General features: G+C 38.1%; 1 protein-coding gene across 7 annotated transcripts in view; it reads left to right on the top strand.

Moving 5' to 3' along the window:
* Positions 1-21,230, top strand: part of SYCP1 (synaptonemal complex protein 1) — a 145,736-nt gene that overhangs the window by 49,676 nt on the left and 74,830 nt on the right. The window lies entirely within an intron of this gene.

Genomic DNA, 21,230 nt, shown 5'->3' with positions numbered 1-21,230 from the left:
ACCAGCCCTGAGCATCCTGTATCATGCATTGAACTGGACTGGCGATTCGAGGAAAGATTCTTAATTCAAGGGCCTGCGAAAGAAGATTGTGGGCTGACTTTGTCTTGGAGGCTGTAGTTAGCCACCTTTGCTTACAGAAGACAATATTGTTTATGATTACACATACTTGATTTTGGGTTTAACCTGTCACATCTGTACCTGATTTTGCAACTCCTAATTCTTCTATCTCTTGGGAAGCACTGTTTCCAAATGCTTATCCTTTCTTCAGCAAATTGCTTTCATTATTTTTGCAAATAATATTTGCATTTCTTTCAAATTTGATAATATAAACTTATACTTCAAGTGTCAGCTTAAATATTAATTTTTTAGAAATCTTTCTTGACATTCTTAACTAGTTTAGATCTCCATGTTGTTGTTTAGTTGCCAAGTTGTCCCCGACTCTTCGCAACCCCAAGGACTACAGCATGCCAGGCTTCCCTGTCCCTTACCACCTCCTGGAGTTTGCCCAAGTTCATATCCATTGAATTAGTGATGCCATCCAACCATCTCATCCTCTATATTCCTCATCTCTTTCTGCTTTCAATCTTTCCCAGCATGAGTCTTTTCCAATGAGTTAGCTCTTTGAATCAGGTGGCCAAAGTGTTGGAGCTTCAGCTTCACCATCAGTCCTTCCAATGAGTATTTCAATGAGTATAGCAGTCTGAATTTTTCCTTTTATAGCACTTACCACAAATGAAATTTATTTTGGTATAATTATTTACAGCTTTATTTGCCCTTTAGAGTCTTCTTTACGTAGTACAGTAGATGGTACATAGTAGGTGGTCAGCAGATAAAACAGTGGAATGCTCCAATAAGAGCTCAGCACCCATGTCTTGGTTGCCCTGTAACCTCAGTACTTAGCACAAGTGAATGACACTTTGTAAGCATTTTACAAATACTTTTACATTCTCACATGGACAAGGTTTGGTTTAGGGCTTTGTTCTATTTGAGCAGCTATAGACATAGTTTGGGGCTCCCCTGGTGGCTCAATTGGTAAAGAATCTGCGTGCAATGCAGGAGACCAAGGTTCAGTTCCTGGGTGGGGAAGATCCCTTGGAGAAGGAAATGGCAACCTACTCCAGTATTCTTGCCTGGAGAATCCCCATGGATGGAGGAGTCTAGTGGGCTACAGTCCATGGGATTGCAAAGAGTTGGACCTGACTGAGCTCCTAATCTTGTTTTTGTTGACTGTATGGAGTTTCTCCATCTTTGGCTGCAAAGAATTATAATCAGTCTGAATTTGGTGTTGACTATCTGGTGATGTCCATGTGTAGAGTTGTCTCTTGCATTTTTGGAAGAGGGTGTTTGCTATGACCAGTGCGTTCTCTTGGCAAAATTCTGTTAGCCTTTGCCCTGCTTCATTTTGTACTCCAAGGCCAAACTTGCCTGTTACTCCAGGTATCTCTCGACGTCCTACTTCTGCATTCCAGCCCCCTGTGATGAAAAGGATATCTTTTTTGGGTGTCAGTTCTAGAAGGATTTGTAGGTCTTCATAGAACTGATCAACTTCAGTTTCTTTGGCATCAGTGGTTGGGGTATAGACTTGAATTACTCTGATGTTGAATGGTTTGCCTTGAAAACAAACAGATCATTCTGTCATTTTTGAGATTGTATCCAAATACTGCATTTCATACTCTTTTGTTGACTATAAGGTCTACTCCATTTCTTCTAATGGATTGTTGCCCACAGTAGTAGATATAATGGTCATCTGAATTAAATTCTCCCTTTCTTTCTATTTTAGTTTACTGATTCCTATGGTGTTGATGTTCACTCTTGCCATCTGCTTGACCACATCCAATTTACACTAATTCATGGGCCTAACATTCTAGGATATGATGCAATACTGCTCTTTACACTATTGGACTTTACTTTCATCACCAGACACGTCCATAGGTGAATGTCATTTCCACTTTGGCCCAGCCACTTCATTCTTTCTGGAGCTATTAGTAATTGCCCTCTGCTCTAACCCAGTAGCACATTGGACATCTTCTGATCTGAGGGGGAAGGGCTTATCTTCTTGTGTAGTATCTTTTTGCGTTTTCATACTGTCCATGGGGTTTTCTAGGCAAAAACACTGGAGCTGGTTGACATTTCTCTCCTCAGGGGATGACTTTTTTGTCAGAACTCTTTACTGTGGCCCATATGTTTTGGGTCACCCTGCACAGCATGGCTCATAGCTCCTTTGAGTTATGGAAGTCCCTTCACCAAGACAAGGCTGTGATCATGAAATAATCACACTTAAATTCAAACAGTCATTCAAAGGTAATAATACAATGGTGTCAAGGACAATAAAGGGTTAGTTCACAGTGTAATTAGATATGAACAATTTAGGGGCTTCCCAAGTGACTCTCTGGTAAAGAATCTGTCTGCCAGTGCAGGAGGGCACAGGACACGTGAATTCAATCTTGAGTCCAGAAGATGCCCTGGAGGAGGAAATGGCAACCCATTCCAGTATTCTTGCTTGGAAAATCCCATGGACAGAAAAGCCTGATAGCTTCACAAAGAGTTGGACATGACTGAGTGACTGAGCACAAACTATTTCAAGAATTTAGGAGAGGCTTTTTTGAAAAAGTAAAGATTGAATTGAAATCCAGAGAAGGACAAGAAGTATTTATCAGGTATGGAGAAATTTTATATACAAAGATCCTTTGATAGGAAGGAGTACAGTGGATACAACATGGAATGAAAGGAAGAGTGTGGTGCAAAATGAGGCTAGAGAGGTGTAGGAGCCTAGTAATTTATGGCGTTTTAAATCATATCAGCAGAATTTTTATTTATTCTAATTGTAATGAGAAGCTGTAAAGAATTTAAGCAGAGAATGGCTTGGTCAGATTTGCATTTTGAAAGGCTCATTTGGTTTGCAGTACAGAGAACAGAATATATTAAGTTAGAACAGTTATAAATAGACAGACAGACATAGGATTCAGAGAAGAGAACTTAGGCTGGGAGATGGTGGTGGTAGTGAGGAATAAATGGATGGTTTTGAGAGATATTTAAGATTTAAACACTTTAGATTGATGTAGAGTTATAATACCATTTGTTGAAAAGACTCTTCTTTTTGTTTGTGTATGTATTTACTGTTTGTTTATTTTTGTCATACCAAGCAGCTTGTGGGATCTTATTTTCCCAACCAGGGATTGAACCCACGTTCTTGGCAGTATGGAGTGCTAACCACTAGACTTCCAGGGAATTCCCAAGACTCTCCTTTTTGTGTTGAGTTTCTTTTGCATGTTTATTAAAAAAATTGACTATATATGTGCAGGTCTATTCTGGGGCTATTTCTGTTTCATTGATTTTTATGGTTTAGCCATTCACTAGTGTTTGGCTTACTGTAGCTTTTTATAGTGAGTCTTAGATTTGGGTAGTGTGATTTCTCCAGCTTTATTATTCTTTTGAATTTATTTTTTTTGGATGTAGTCTGATTACATTGAAACTGTTACTCTAAAGTCTGTCCTTGGAGCAAGTGCACACACATGTGCACAAGCACACACATGATTCTTACTACCTTACACACACGTACATCATCCAGCTGAATGAATCCCTTTTATCTTGCCTTCTATCATTTTCCTTCTTTACTTCCCTTCTTCACCGTCACCCTTCCATCAGACACTGCCTCAGCCTAGCTATTGCCACCCATTTCACCTGAATCCCATCCTTATTTCTCTTTTTCCCCAAGGCAGACTCCTGGGTTATAGGGGTAAGGGGGAAATGACTCTGAAATTACCCTGTGTATATAAATTATATTTTAAAAATTGAATTGTGCTTTATTTTTATTCCAGTTTTCTTGAGATTTGTCACACAACAATATATAAGTTTCAGGGGTACAAAATAATGATTTGACTTACATACATCAGAATACATTTACATCTATCATCTCAGACAAATACAGATTAAAGAGATATAAAAAACATTTTCCTTGTGATGAAAAATCTCAAGATTTATTCTCTTAACAGCTCACATATATAAGATATAGCAGTTTTAATTATATTGTATATTACATCCCTAGTACTATTTATTTTGTAACTGAAAGTTTGTACCTTTTGACAGCTTCATCCAACCTATCATCCCCTCTTGTATCCCCCACTTCAGTTCAGTTCATTTCAGTCTCTCAGTCATGTCCGACTCTTTGTGACCCCATGAATCGCAGCATACCAGGCCTCCCTGTCCATCACCATGTCCCAGAGTTCACTCAGACTCACGTCCATCAAGTCAGTGATGCCATCCAGCCATCTCATCCTCTGTTGTCCCCTTCTCCTCCTGCCCCCAATCCCTCCCAGCATCACAGTCTTTTCCAATGAGTCAACTCTTCGAAAGAGGTGGCCAAAGTACTGGAGTTTCAGCTTCAGCATCATTCCTTCCAAAGAAATCCCAGGGCTGATCTCCTTTAGAATGGACTGGTTGGATCTTCTTGCAGTCCAAGGGACTCTCAAGAGTCTTCTCCAACACCACAGTTCAAAAGCATCAATTCTTTGGCGCTCAGCTTTCTTCACAATCCACCTCTCGCATCCATACATGACAACTGGAAAAACCATAGCCTTGACTAGATGGACCTTTGTTGGCAAAGTAATGTCTCTGCTTTTCAATAAGCTATCTAGGTTGGTCATAACTTTTCTTCCAAGGAGTAAGCATCTTTTAATTTCATAGCTGCAGTCACCATCTGCAGTGACTTTGGAGCCCCAAAAATAAAGTCTGACACTGTTTCCACTGTTACACCATCTATTTCCCATGAAGTGATGGGACCAGATGCCATGATCTTTGTCTTCTGAATGTTGAGCTTTAAGCCAACTTTTTCACTCTCCACTTTGACTTTCATCAAGAGGCTTTTTAGTTCCTCTTCACTTTCTGCCATAAGGGTGGTGTCATCTGCATATCTGAGGTGATTGATATTTCTCCTGGCAATTTTTTTATATGAATTTGTTTATTTTAATTGGAGGTTAATTACTTTACAATATTGTATTGGTTCTGCCATACATCAACATGAATCTGCCACAGGTGTACACGTGTTCCCCATCCTGAATCCCTCTTCCTCTTCCCTCCCCATACCATCCCTCTGGGTCATCTCAGTGCACCAGCCCCAAGCATCCAGTATCATGCATCGAACCTGGACTGGCAATTTGTTTCATATATGATATTATACATGTTTCAATGCCATTCTCCCAAATCATCCCACCCTCTCTCTCTCCCACAGAGTCCAAAAGACTGTTCTATACATCTGTGTCTCTTTTGCTGTGTTGCATACAGGGTTATCATTACCATCTTTCTAAATTCCATATATTTGCTTTAGTATACTGTATTGGTGTTTTTCTTTCTGGGTTACTTCACTCTGTATAATAGGCTACAGTTTCATCCACTTCATTAGAACTAATTCAAATGTATTCTTTTTAATGGCTGAGTAACACTCCATTGTGTATATGTACCACAGCTTTCTTATCCATTCTTCTGCTGATGGACATCTAGGTTGCTTCCAAGTCCTGGCTATTATAAACAGTGCTGCGATGAACACTGGAGTACACGTGTCTCTTTCAATTCTGGTTTCCTCGGTGTGTATGCCCAGCAGTGGGCTTGCTGGGTCATATGGCAGTTCTATTTCCAGTTTTTTAAGGAATCTCCATACTGTTCTCTATAGTGGCTGTACCAGTTTGCATTCCCACCAATAGTGTAAGAGGGTTCCCTTTTCTCCACATCCTCTCCAGCATTTATTGCTTGTAGACTTTTGGATCACAGCCATTCTGACTGGCGTGAAATGGTACCTCATTGTGGTTTTGATGTGCATTTCTCTGATAATGAGTGATATTGAGCATCTTTTCTTGTGTTTGTTAGCCATCTGTATGTCTTCTTTGGAGAAATGTCTATTTAATTCTTTGGCCCATTTTTGATTGGGTCGTTTATTTTTCTGGAATTGAGCTGCAGGATTTGCTTGTATATTTTTGAGATTAGTTGTTTGTCAGTTGCTTCATTTGCTCTTATTTTCTCCCCTTCTGAAGGCTGTCTTTTCACCTTGCTTATAGTTTCTTTTGTTATGCAGAAGCTTTTAATTTTAATTAGGTCCCATTTGTTTATTTTTCTTTTATTTCCAGTATTCTGGGAGGTGAGTCATAGAGGATCCTGCTGTGATGTATGTCGGAGAGTGTTTTGCCTGTGTTCTCTAAGAGTTTTATAGTTTCTGGTCTTTTGTTTAGATCTTTACTCCATTTTGAGTTTATTTTTGTGTATGATGTTAGAAAGTGTTCTAGTTTCATTCTTTTACAAGTGGTTGACCAGTTTTCCCAGCACCACTTGTTAAAGAGATTGTCTTTTCTCCATTGTATATTCTTGCCTCCTTTGTCAAAGATAAGGTGTCCATAGGTGCGTGGGTTTATCTCTGGGCTTTCTATTTTGTTCCATTGATCTATATTTCTGTCTTTGTGCCAGTACCATACTGTCTTTATGACTGTGGCTTTGTAGTAGAGCCTGAAGTCAGGCAGGTTGATTCCTCCAGTTCCATTCTTCTTTCTGAAGATTGCTTTGGCTATTTGAGTTTTTTTGTATTTCCATACAAATTGTGAAATTATTTGTTCTAGCTCTGTGAAGAATACCGTTGGTAGCTTGATAGGGATTGCATTGAATCTGTAGATTGCTTTGGGTAGTATACTCATTTTCACTATATTGATTCTTCCGATCCATCAACATGGTATATTTCTCCATCTATTAGTGTCCTCTTTGATTTCTTTCATCAGTGTTTTATAGTTTTCTATATATAGGTCTTTAGTTTCTTTAGGTAGATATATTCCTAAGTATTTTATTCTTTTTGTTGCAATGGTGAATGGAATTGTTTCCTTAATTTCTCTTTCTCTTTTCTCATTATTAGTGTATAGGAATGCAAGGGATTTCTGTGTGTTGATTTTATATCCTGCAACTTTACTATATTCACTGATTAGCTCTAGTAATTTTCTGGTGGAGTCTTTAGGGTTTTCTATGTAGAGGATCATGTCATCTGCAAACAGTGAGAGTTTTACTTCTTCTTCTCCAATTTGGATTCATTTTATTTCTTTTTTTGCTCTGATTGCTGTGGCCAAAACTTCCAAAGCTATGTTGAATAGTAGTGGTGAGAGTGGGCACCCTTGTCTTGTTCCTGACTTTTTAGGGGAAATGCTTTCAGTTTGTCACCATTGAGGATAATGTTTGCTGTGGGTTTGTCATATATAGCTTTTATTATGTTGAGGTATGTTCCTTCTATTCCTGCTTTCTGGAGAGTTTAATCATAAATGGATGTTGAATTTTATCAAAGGCTTTCTCTGCATCTATTGAGATAATCATATGCCTTTTATTTTTCTATTTGTTAATGTGGTGTATTACATTGATTGATTTGCAGATATTGAAGAATTCTTGCATCCCTGGGATAAAGCCCACTTGGTCATGGTGTATGATCTTTTTAATGTGTTGTTGGATTCTGATTGCTAGAATTTTGTTTAGGATTTTTGCATCTATGTTCATCAGTGATATTGGCCTGTAGTTTTCTTTTTTTTGGCATGTTTGTCAGGTTTTGGTATTAGGGTGATGGTGGCCTCATAGAATGAGTTTGGAAGTTTACCTTCCTCTGCAATTTTCTGTAAGAGTTTGAGTAGGATAGGTGTCAGCTCTTCTCTAAATTTTTGGTAGAATTCAGCTGTGAAGCCGTCTGGACCTGGGCTTTTATTTGCTGGAGGATTTCTGATTACAGTTTCAATTTCTGTGCTTGTGATGGGTCTGTTAAGATTTTCTATTTCTTCCTGGTCCAGTTTTGGAAAGTTGTACTTTTCTAAGAATTTGTCCATTTCTTCCACGTTGTCCATTTTATTGGCATATCATTGTTGATAATAGTCTCTTATGATCCTTTGTATTTCTGTGTTGTCTGTTGTGATCTCTCCATTTTCATTTCTAATTTTATTGATTTGATTTTTCTCCCTTTGTTTCTTGATGAGTCTGGCTAGTGGTTTGTCAATTTTATTTATCCTTTCAAAGAACTAGTTTTTGGTTTTGTTGATTTTGGCTATGGTCTCCTTTGTTTCTTTTGCATTTATTTCTGCCCTAATTTTTAAGATTTCTTTCCTTCTACTAACCCTGGGGTTCTTCATTTCTTCCTTTTCTAGTTGCTTTAGGTGTAGAGTTAGGTTGTTTGTTTGACTATTTTCTTGTTTCTTGAGGTATGCCTGTATTGCTATGAACTTTCCCCTTAGCACTGCTTTTACAGTGTCCCATAGGTTTTGGGTTGTTGTGTTTTCATTTTCATTAGTTTTTATACATATTTTGATTTCTTTTTTGATTTCTTCTGTGATTTGTTGGTTATTCAGCAGTGTGTTGTTCATCCTCCATATGTTGGAATTTTTGATATTTTTCTCCTGTAATTGAGATCTAATCTTACTGCATTGTGGTCAGAAAAGATGCTTGGAATGATTTCTATTTTTTTGAATTTACCAAGGCTTGATTTATGGCCCAGGATATGATCTATCCTGGATAAGATTTCGTTTGCGCTTGAGAAAAAGATGAAATTCATTGTTTTGGGGTGAAATGTCCTATAGATATCAATTAGGTCTAACTGGTCTATTGTAGCATTTAAAGTTTGTGTTTCTTTGTTAATTTTCTGTTTAGTTGATCTGTCCATAGGTGTGAGTGGGGTATTAAAGTCTCCCACTATTATTGTGTTATTGTTAATTTCCCCTTTCATACTTGTTAGCATTTGTCTTACATATTGTGGTGCTCCTATGTTGGGTGCATATATATTTATAATTGTTATATCTTCTTCTTGGATTGATCCTTTGATCATTATGTAGTGTCCTCCTTTGTCTCTTTTCACAGCCTTTGTTTTAAAGTCTATTTTATCTGATATGAGTATTGCTACTCCTGCTTTCTTTTTATCTCTTTGCATGGAATATCTTTATCCAGCCCTTCACTTTCAGTCTATATGTGTCCCCTGTTTTGAGGTGGGTCTCTTGTAGACAACATATATAGGGGTCTTATTTTTGTATCCATTCAGCCAGTCTTTGTCTTTTGGTTGGGGCATTCAACCCATTTACGTTTAAGGTAATTATTGATAAGTATGATCCCGTTGCCATTTACTTTATTATTTTGGGTTTGAGCTTATACACCGTTTTTGTGTCTCCTGTCTAGAGAATATCCTTTAGCATTTGTTGGAGAGCTGGTTTGGTGGTGCTGAATTCTCTCAGCTTTTGCTTGTCTGTCAAGTTTTTGATTTCTCCTTCATATTTGAATGAGATCCTTGCTGGGTACAATAATCTGGGCTGTAGGTTATTTTCTTTCATCACTTTAAGTATGTCTTGCCATTCCCTCCTAACCTGAAGAGTTTCTATTGAAAAATCAGCTGTTATCCTTATGGGAATCCCCTTGTGTGTTATTTGTTGTTTTTCCCTTGCTGCTTTTAATATTTGTTCTTTGTGTTTGATCTTTGTTAATTTGATTAATATATGTCTTGGGGTGTTTTGCCTTTGGTTTATCCTGTTTGGGACTCTCTGGGTTTCTTGGACTTGGGTGATTATTTCCTTCCCCATTTTAGGAAAGTTTTCAACTATTATCTCCTCAAGTATTTTCTCATGGTCTTTCTTTTTGTCTTCTTCTTCTGGGACTCCTATGATTCGAATGTTGGGGCGTTTAACATTGTCCTGGAGGTCTCTGAGATTGTCCTCATTTCTTTTAATTCGTTTTTCTTTTTTCCTCTCTGATTCATTTATTTCTCCCATTCTATCTTCTAATTCACTAATCCTATCTTCTGCCTCTGTTATTCTACTATTTGTTGCCTGCAGAGTGTTTTTGATCTCATTTACTGCATTATTCATTATATATTGATTCTTTTTTATTTTTTGTAGGTCCTTGTTAAACCTTTCTTGCATCTTCTCAATCCTTGTCCCCAGGCTATTTATCTGTGATTCCATTTTGATTTCAAGATTTTGGATCATTTTCACTATCATTATTTGGAATTCTTTATCAGATAGATTCTCTATCTCTTCCTTTACCTGCTGGGTATTCCTCTGTCTCTTCATCTTGTGTATATTGCTGAGTTTGGGGCGTCCTTTCTGAATTCTGGCAGTTTGTGGAGTTCTCTTTATTGTAGAGTTTCCTCACTGTGGTTGGGGTTGTACAGTGGCTTGTCAAGGTTTCCTGGTTAGGGAAGCTTGTGTTGGTGTTCTGATGGGTGGAGCTGGATTTCTTCTCTCTCTTTTCAAAGACAATGGGCTGCTTTTCTGGGTGCCTGATGTCCTATGCTGGCATTCAGAAGTTATTTTGTGGAATTTACTCAGTGTTTAAATGTTCTTTTGATGAATTTGTGGGGGAGAAAGTGGTCTCCCCGTCCTATTCCTCCACCATCTTAGGACCGCCTCCTCCCGGCAATCTTGATTCCAGCTTGTGCTTCCTCCAGTCCAGTGTTTCTCATGATGTACTCTGCATATAAGTTATATAAGCAGGCTGACAATATACAGCCTTGACGTACTCCTTTTCCCATTTGGAACCAGTCTGTTGTTCCATGTCCAGTTCTAACTGTTGCTTCCTGACCTGCATATAGGTTTCTTAAGAGGCAGGTCAGGTGGTCTGGTATTCCCATCTCTTGAAGAATTTTCCACAGTTTAGTGTGATCCACACAAAGGCTTTGGCATAGTCAATAAAGCAGAAATAGATGTTTTTCTGGAACTCTCTTACTTTTTCTATGATCCAGCGGATGTTGGCAGTTTGATCTCTGGTTCCTCTGCCTTTTCTAAAACCAGCTTGAACATCTGGAAGTTCACTGTTCACATATTGCTGAAGCCTGGTTGGAGAATTTTGAGCAGTACTTTACTAGCGTGTGAGATGAGTGCAATTGTGTGGTAGTTTGAGCATTCTTTGGCATTGCCTTTCTTTGGGATTCTAGGTCTTCCCTGGTGGCTCAGAGGTTAAAAGCGTCTGCCTGCAATGTGGGAGACCTGGGTTCAATCTCTGTGTTGGGAAGATCCCCTGGAGAAGAAAATGGCAATGCACTGCAGTAGTCTTGCCTGGAGAATTCCATGGATGGAGGAGCCTCCAGGCTTCGGTCCATGGGGTAGCAAAGAGTCGGACACGACTGAGTGACTTCACTTTCACTTTCTTTGGGATTGGAATGAAAACTGATCTTTTCCAGTCCTGTGGCCAGTGCTGTTTTCCAAATTTTCTGGCATACTGAGTGCAGCATTTTCACAGCATTGTCTTTTAGGATTTGAAATAGCTCAACTGGGATTCCGTCACCTCCACTAGCTTTGTTCGTAGTGATGCTTTCTAAGGCCCACTTGACTTCACATTCCAGGATGTCTGGCTCTAGGTCAGTGATCACACCATCGTGATTATCTGGGTCATGAAGATCTTTTTTGTATAGTTCTTCTGTGTATTCCTGCCACCTCTTCTTAATATCTTCTGCTTCTTTTAGGTCCATACCATTTCTGTCCTGTATTCAGCCCATCTTTGCATGAAATGTTCCCTTGTTATCTCTAATTTTGTTGAAGAGATCTCTAGTCTTTTCCATTCTGTTGTTGTCCTCTATTTCTTTGCATTGATCGTTGAGGAAGGCTTTCTTATCTCTCCTTGCTATTCTTTGGAACTCTGCATTTAGATGCTTATATCTTTCCTTTTCTCCATTGCTTTTCACTTCTTTTCACAGCTATTTTTAGGCCTCCTCATACAGCCATTTTGCTTTTTTGCATTTGTTTTCCATGGGAATGGTCTTGATCCCTGTCTCCTGTACAATGTCACGAACCTCTGTCCATAATTCTTCAGGCGCTCTATCAGACATTGTCCCTTAAATCTATTTGTCACTTCCACTGTATAATCATAAGGGATTTGATTTAGGTCATTTCTGAATGGTCTAGTGGTTTTCCCTACTTTCTTCAATTTAAGTCTGAATTTGGCAATAAGGAGTTCATGAGCTGAGCCACAGTCAGCTCCTGGTCTTGTTTTTGTTGACTGTATAGAGCTTCTCCATCTTTGGCTGTAAAGAATAGAATCAATCTGATTTTGGTGTTGACCATCTGGTGATATCCATGTGTAGAGTCTTCTCTTGTGTTGTTGGAAGAGGGTGTTTGCTATGACCAGTGCGTTCTCTTGGCAGAACTCTATTAGCCTTTGCCCTGCTTCATTCCATATTCCAAGGCCAAATTTGCCTGTTACTCCAGGTGTTTCTTGACTTCCTACTTTTGCATTCCAGTCCCCTATAATGAAAAGGACATCTTTTGGGCATGTTAGTTCTAAAAGGTCCCATAGGTCTTCATAGAACCGTTCAACTTCAGCTTCTCCAGCGTTACTGGTAGGGGCATAGACTTGGATTACTGTGATATTGAATGGTTTGCCTTGGAAACGAACAGAGATCATTCTGTCGTTTTTGAGATTGCATCCAAGTGTTGCATTTCGGACTCTTGTTGACCATGATGGCTACTCCATTTCTTCTAAGGGATTCCTGCCCACAGTAGTACATATAATGGTCATCTGAGTTAAATTCACCCATTCCAGTCCATATTAGTTTGCTGATTTCTAGAATTTCGACGTTCACTCTTGCCATCTCCTGTTTGACCACTTCCAATTTTCCTTGATTCATGGACCTGACATTCCAGGTTCCTATGCAATATTGCTCTTTACAGCATTGCACCTTGCTTCTATCACCAGTCATATCCACAACTGGGTATTGTTTTTGCTTTGGCTCCATCCCTTCATTCTTTCTGGAGTTATTTCTCCACTGATCTCCAGTAGCATATTGGGCACCTGCTGACCTGGGGAGTTCCTCTTTCAGTATCCTATCATTGTCTTTTCATACTGTTCTTGGGGTTCTCAAGGCAAGAATTCTGAAGTGGTTTGCCATTCCCTTTTCCAGTGGACACAATTTCATAACCATAAATCTGATCTCTTTTTTAAGAGTTTATTTTTGAAGTATAAATGACCTAAAACATGATGTTAGTTCCTTTCACACACCAGTGATTTTATATTTATAAACCTTTCAAAATGATGACTGTGATAAGTCTAGTTACAACATGTCACCACACAAAGATATTACATGGGTATTGACTATATTATCTTTCCATGTTGTGCTAGTGGTAAAGAACTGCCTGCTGGTGTAGGAGACATAAGAGATGCAGGTTTGATCCCTAGGTTATAAAGATCCATTGGAGGAGGAAATCCAGTTTTCTTGCCTGGAGAATCCCATGGATAGAGGAGCCTGGTGGGCTATAGTCCATAGGGTTGCAAAGAGTCAGACACAACTGAAGCTACTTAGCATTTATTCTCCACATTGTACATTTCATCCTGTGACTCATTTATTTGCCACTGGAAGTTTGTACCTCTTAGTCTCCCTTGCCTATTTCTTTCAGACCCTTAAATCTGTAATCCATTTTGAATTTATTTTTGTGCATGGTGTGAGTGAGTAATCCAGTTTGATTCTTTAACATGTAGCTGTCCAGTGTTCCCCATGCCATTTATGAAAGAGGCGGTCTTCTTTCCATTGTATTTCATTTCTCTTTTGTTGTGCATTAATTATGTTATAGTATGGTGGAAAGTGCCATTGGTATTTTGATAGGAATACAATGAATCTGTAGATTGCCTTAGGTAGTATGGTCATTTTAACATTAATTTTTGAGTCCATGAACATAGTGTATCTTTTTATCTTTTTTTTGGTTGGTTTCCATTTCTTTCATTAGTGACTTATAGTTTTTCAAGTAGAGATTTTTTTTCTTCTTACAATTTTTCCTTTTATTCTCTTTGATGTGATTGTAAATGGGGTTGTTTTCTTATTTTTTCCTTCAGATAGTTTGTTGTTAGTCCATAGAAATGTAACAGATTTCTGTGTATTAATTTTGTACCTCCAACTTTACTGAAATCTATGAGTTCTAGTAGGTTCTTGGTGTTGTTTTTTAGCATTTCCTGTTTATGGTATCATGTTATCTACAAACAATGACAGTTCTATTTCTTCCTTTGTAATTTGGATTCCTTTTATTTCTTTTCCTTTTATGATAGATGTGGCTAGGATTTTCAATTCTATGTTAGATAGAAGTGGTGATAGTGGGCATCCTTGTCTTATTGCTGATCTCAAAAGCAATACTTTTAGCTTTTGATCATTGAGTGTGATATTAGCTGTGGGCTTGTTATATATGGTCTTTGTTATGCTGAGGTATGTTCTGTGTATACTCACTTTCTGGATAGTTTTTAGCATAAATGGATATTGAATTTGTCAAAAACTTTTTCTGCATCTATTGAGATGATCATATGATTCTTATTCTTCAATTGGTTAATGTGGCGTATCACATTGATTTGCAGATATTGAGCCATCCTGGTATCTTTGGGATAAATCCCACTTGATCATGGTGTATTTAATGTACTATTGAACCTTGTTGCTGTTCAGTTGCTCAGTTGTGTCTGACTCTTTCTGTCTCCATGGACTGTAGCATGCCAGGCTTCCCTGTCCTTCACCATCTCCCGGATCTTGTTCAAACTCATGTCTATTGAGTCGGTGATACCATTCAACCATCTCATCCTCTGTCATCCCCTTCTCCTCCTGGCTTCAATCTTACCCAGCCTTAGGGTCTTTTCTAATGACTTGGCTCTTCATTTCAGGTGGCCAAAGTATTGGAGCTTCAGCTTCAGCATCAGTCCTTCCACTGAATATTCAGGATTGATTTCCTTTAGGATTGACTGTTTTGATCTTCTTGCAGTCCAAGGGACTCTCAAGAGTCTTCTCCAACACCACAGTTCAAAAGCATCAATTCTTTGGTGCTCAGCCTTCTTTGTGGTCCAGCTCTCACATCCATATGTGACTACTGGAAAAACCATAGCTTTGACTATATAGACTTGGTTTGATAATATTTTGCTGAGGATTTTTGTATCTAATTTCATCAATGCTATTGGCCTTTAATCTTCTGTTTTTGTGACTTCTTTGTCTGGTTTTGTAAATAGGGTAATACTGGCCTGGCAGAATTAGTTTGGAATAGTTCCTCCCTTTGCAGTTTTTTAGACTAGTTTGAGAAGGACAGGTTTAATTTCCCTTTAAATGTTTGGTAGAATTCATCTATGAAGCCATCTAATCCTAGACTTTTGTTTGTTGGAAAATTTTAAAATTAATAATTCAGTTTCATTACTGGTAATTGGTTGGTTTATACTTTCTATGTCTACCTGGTTTATGTTTAGAAAATTTTACATTTTTAAGGAATTTGTCATTTTCTTCTAGGATATCCATTTAATTGGCATTAAATTGTTCATAGTAATCTTTCATGATCCCTTGTATTTCTGTGGTATTGGTTGTATTTCTTTTTTATTTCTGATTTTGTTGATTTGGGCCCTCTTTTTCTCTTGATGAACCTCCTAAAGTTTATCAGCTTTATCTTTTCACATAACCAGCTCATGGCTTTGTTGATCTTTCTATTGTTGCTTTAGTCTTTCTTTAAAAATTTAGCTCTGATTTTTATGATTTTCTTTCTTCTAGTGACTTTTCTGCTTCCTTTGAGTGTTGGTTAGGTTATTTGAGGTTTTTTTTGTTGTTTCCTGTGAGGTAGACTTGTATCACTGGAGAAGGCAATGGCACCCCACTCCAGTACTCTTGTCTGGAAAATCCCATGGATGGAGGAGCCTGGTGGGCTGCAGTCCATGGGGTTGCTGAGGGTTGGACATGACTGAGCGACTTCACTTTCACTTTTCACTTTCATGCATTGGAGAAGGAAATGGCAACCCACTCCAGTGTTCTTGCCTGGAGAATCCCAGGGACGGGGGAGCCTGGTGGGCTGCCGTCTATGGGATCACACAGAGTTGGACACAACTGAAATGACTTTGCAGTAGACTTGTATCACAATAAACTGCCATCTTAGAACTGAGTTTGCTGCATCTCTTAGATTTTTTGGATTGTTGTTTTTTCATTTTTATTTGTCACCATGTATTTTATGTTTTCAGTGATCCATTGGTTGTTGGTAGCATATTGTTTAGTCTCCACATGTTTGAGAATTTTTTTCCTTTGTAGTTTTTTTCTTTGTAGTTGATTTCTAGACTCATAGTGTGGTCAGAAAAGATGCTTGATATGAATTGAATTTTCTTAAATTTACTGATAATTTTTGTGGCCTAGCATGTGGTCTATCTTGGAAAATGTTCCATATATACTTTAAAGGAAAGTATATTCTACTGATTTTGGATGGGATGTTCTTTATAAATATGTTAAGTTCATTTGGTCGAATGTGTCATTTAAGGCCATTGGTTTTTTGTCTGGATAATCTGTCTATTGATGTAAATGGGGTTTTAATGTTCCCTGTTATTGTGTTACTGTCAACTGCCCACTTTATGTCTGTGAATTTGTAGTATGTATTTAGATACTTCTATGTTGGGTACATATATATTTATAATTATTGCATCATCTTTTTGATTAATCCCTTGGTCATCATGTAATGTCCTTTGTCTTTTGTAAGAGTCTTTGTTTGATATAAGTGTTGTTACCCTGGCTTACTTTTGATTTAAATTTGCATGGAATACTTTTTTCCATCCCCTCACTTTTAGTTGTGTCTTTAGATCTGAGGTAAGTCTCTTATAGGAAGTGTATGTGTGTGTGTGTGTGTGTGTGTGTGTGTGTGTGTGTGTATATATATAAAATATGTATGTATATATATATCTTTTTTTATGTTCACTCAGATACTCTTTGTCTTTTGTTCGGAGAATTTAGTCCCTTAGTCGATTTCACTTAAAGTGATGATTATTAGGTATGTTCTTATTGACATTTAAAATATATTTTTTTGTTTTTTTCAAAGTTAAACAGGTTTATTTTGTAAAACCTATCAGAGCTTTCTTTTTTGTTGTTGTTGAAGTATAGTTGATTTTATAGATTGTGCTACTTTGAGGTGTACAGCAAAGTGATTAGTTTTTTTCAGATTATATTCCATTGTAGGTTATTATAAGATATTGAATATAATTCCACGTGCTATACAGTATATCCTGTTGATTATCTGTTTTGTTTGTAGTAGCTTGTATTTGTTAACCTCCTATCCCTAATTTGTCTCTCCCACTTCCTTCTCCTCTATGGTAACTCTGTTTGCTTTCTACATTTGTGAGTATGTTTCTGTCTTGTATATACATTCATTTGTATTATTTTTTAAAAGCCACATATAAGTCATATGATATTTGTAGTTCTCTGACTTTTTTACTAAGGTCCTTTCATATTGCAGCAGATGGCAGTATTTCATTCTTTTTTATGGCTGAGTAGTGTGTGTGTGTGTGTGTGTGTGTGTGTGTGTGTGTGTAGACATCTCTTAATCCAATCATCTATTGATGGGCACTTGAGTTGCTTCTGGGTTTCCTTGGCTGTTGTAAATAGGGTGGCTGTAAAGATTGGAGTGCATATATCTTTTTGAGTTTGTGTTTTAGTTTTTTTGGATATGTGCCCAGAGTGGAATTGCTTCAACATTTGGTAACTTTTAGTTTTTAAAGGAACCTCCATACTGTTTTGCATAGTGGCTGCCTCAGTTTATTCCCACCAAAGGTGTACCAGGGTTCTCTTTTCTCTACATCCTTTCCAACATTTGTTATTTGTAGACTTTTTGGTGACAGCTATTCTCATAGTTGTGAGGTGATATTTAGTTGTGTTTTTGATTTGCATTTCCCTAGTAATAAGTTATGTTGAGCATTTTTTCATGTGCCTGTTAGCCATTTGGACACATTCTTTGGAAAAATGATTATACAGGTCTTCTGTCCATTTTATGATTTGACTGGTATGATATTGTGTTCTATGAGCTGTCTGTATCTTTTGAATATTAACGTATTGTCAGTCTATCATTTGCAAATACTTTCTTCTATTTTGTAGGTTGTCTTTTTGTTTACTAGATGGTTTCTTTTCCTATGCAAAAGCTTTTAAGTTTACTTGGGTTTCATCTATTTATTTTTGCTTTTTTTGCCTTAGGGGCTGATCCAAGAAAATATTACTTACGATTTATGTCAAAAAGTATCCTGCCTATGTTTTCCTCTAGGAATTTTATAGTTTCTAGTCTTACATTTAGGTTTTAATCCATTTTGCATTATTTTTATATATGGTGTTAGAGAATATTTCGAACTTCATTATTTCACATGTAGTTGTCCAGTTTTCCCAGCACCAAAGAGTCTGCCTTTTCTCTTTTGACCCTTTTATTATAGCTTAATTGACAATAGGTGTGTGGATCTATTTCTGAGTTCCCTATTTTGTTTCATTCATCTGTGTGTCTAGTTTTGTGCCAGTACCATACTGTTTTGATTACTTAGCTTTGTAATATCATCTGAAGTCATTGAGGATGTACCTCCAGCTTTGTTCTTTTTTTTTGCCCCCAGGATTTCTTGACAACTCATGGTCTTTTGTGGCTCTCTATATATTCTAGGATTACTTGTTTTAGTTCTGTAAAAAATGTAATGGGTATTTTGATAGGGATTGTATTAAATCTGTAGATTGCATTGGATGATATGGTCATATTAATAACAATAATTCTTCCAATCTAAAAAGCATTTCTTTTTTTTAAAGTATTTTTAATTGGAGGATAATTGCTTTATAATTTTGTGTTGGTTTCTATTGTACAACAATGTGAATCAGCCATAAATATACATATATTCCCTCCCTCTTGAATCTCCCTCTTGCCCTTCCCGTTCCACCTCTCTATGTTGTCAAAAATCACTGGGCTGAGCTCCCTGTATTACACAGCAGCTTCCTATTACACATGGTAGTGTATATATTTCAGTGTTACTCTCTCAATTTGTCCCATTGTCTCCTTCTTCTGATGTGTCCACGGGTTCATTCTCTATGTCTGTGTCTCCATCACTGCCCTACACATAGGTTCATCAGTACCATTTTCTAGATTCCATATATATGTGTTAATATTTATTTTTCTCTTTCTGACTTACTTCACTCTGTATAAAGGCTCTAGGTTCATCCATCTCAGTTCAACTGACTGAAATTCATTTTTATGACTGAGTAATATTCCATTGTATATATACCACAATTTCTTTATCCATACTTCTGTCGATGGACATCTAGGTTGCTTCCATGTCCTGGCTATTGTAAATAGTGCTGCAGTGAACATGGGGGTACATGTGTCTTTCTGAATTATGAGTCTATGAGGATATCTGCCCAGTAGTGGGATTTCTGGGTCATGTGGTATTAATAGTTATATTTCTAGGTTTTTAAGGAATCTCCATACTGTTTTTCATAGTGGCTGTGCTGCTGCTGCTAAGTCACCTCAGTCATGTCCGACTCTGTGTGACCCCATAGATGGCAGCCCACCAGGCTCCCCCGTCACTGGGATTCTCCAGGCAAGAACACTGGAGTGGGTTGCTATTTCCTTCTCCAATGGATGAAAGTGAAAAGTGAAAGGGAAGTCACTCAGTCATGTCTGACTCTTTGTGGCCCCATGGACTGCAGCCCACCAGGCTCCTCCATCCATGGGATTTTCCAGGCAAGAGTACTGGAGTGGGGTGCCATTGCCTTCTCCCTCATAATGGCTGTATCAATTTATATTTCCACCAACAGTGTAAGAGGGTTCTCTTTTCTCCACATCCTCTGTAGCATTTATTGTTTTTAGAATTTGATGATGATGACCATTCTGACTGCTGTGTGGTAACACCTCATTGTGGTTTTGATTTGATTTTCTCTAACAATGAAGCAAAAAGCAAAGGAGAAAAAGAAAGATATAAACATCTGAATGCAGAGTTCCAAAGAATAGCAAGAAGAGATAAGAAAGCCTTCTTCAGCGATCAGTGCAAAGAAATAGAGGAAAACAACAGAATGGGAAAGACTAGGGATCTCTTCAAGAAAATCAGACATACCAAAGGAACATTTCATGCAAAGATGAGCTCGATAAAGGACAGAAATGGTATGGACCTAACAGAAGCAGAAGATATTAAGAAGAGATGGCAAGAATACACAGAAGAACTATACAAAAAAGATCTCCACGACCCAGATAATCACAATGGTGTGATCACTGACCTAGAGCCAGACATCCTGGAATGTGAAGTCAAGTGGGCCTTAGAAAGCATCACTACGAACAAAGCTAGTGGAGGTGATGGAATTCCAGTTGAGCTATTCCAAATCGTGAAAGATGATGCTGTGAAAGTGCTGCACTCAATATGCCAGCACATTTGGAAAACTCAGCAGTGGCCACTGGACTGGAAAAGGTCAGTTGTCATTCCAATCCCAAAGAAAGGCAATACCAAAGAATGCTCAAACTACCGCACAATTGTACTCACCTCACACGCTAGTAAAGTAATGCTCAAAATTCTCCAAGCCAGGCTTCAGCAATATGTGAACCGTGAACTTCCTGATGTTCAAGCTGGTTTTAGAAAAGGCAGAGGAACCAGAGATCAAATTGCCAACATCCGCTGGATCATAGAAAAAGCAAGAGAGTTCCAGAAAAACATCTATTTCTGCTTTATTGACTATGCCAAAGCCTTTGACTGTGTGGGTCACAATAAACTGTGGGAAATTCTGAAAGAGATAGGAATACCAGACCACCTGATCTGCCTCTTGAGAAATTTGTATGCAGGTCAGGAAGCAACAGTGAAAACTGGACATGGAACAACAGACTGGTTCCAAATAGGAAAAGGAGTTCGTCAAGGCTGTATATTGTCACCCTGCTTATTTAACTTATATGCAGAGTACATCATGAGAAATGCTGAACTAGAAGAACACAAGCTGGAATCAAGATTGCCGGGAGAAATATCCATAACCTCAGATATGCAGATGACACCACCCTTACGGCAGAAAGTGAAGGGGAACTAAAAAGCATCTTGATGAAAGTCAAAGTGGAGAGTGAAAAAGTTGGCTTAAAGCTCAACATTCAGAAAACGAAGATCATGGCATCCGGTCCCACCACTTTATGGGAAATAGATGGGAAAACAGTGGAGACAGTGTCAGACTGTATTTTTCTGGGCTCCATAATCATTATAGATGGTAACTGCAGCCATGAAATTAAAAGACGCTTACTCCTTGGAAGGAAAGTTATGACCAACCTAGATAGCATATTCAAAAGCAGAGACATTACTTTGCCAACAAAGATCCATCTAGTCAAGGCTATGGTTTTTCCTGTGGTCATGTATGGATGTGAGAGTTGGACTGTGAAGAAGGCTGAGTGCCGAAGAATTGATGCTTTTGAACTGTGGTGTTGGAGAGGACTCTTGAGAGTCCCTTGGACTGCAAGGAGATCCAACCAGTCCATTCTGAAGGAGATCAGCCCTGGGATTTCTTTGGA

This window comes from Bos javanicus, chromosome 3 (genome assembly GCF_032452875.1).
Source record: "Bos javanicus breed banteng chromosome 3, ARS-OSU_banteng_1.0, whole genome shotgun sequence".
Lineage (NCBI taxonomy): Eukaryota > Metazoa > Chordata > Mammalia > Artiodactyla > Bovidae > Bos > Bos javanicus.
This window is presented reverse-complemented; position numbering and strand designations above follow the sequence as displayed.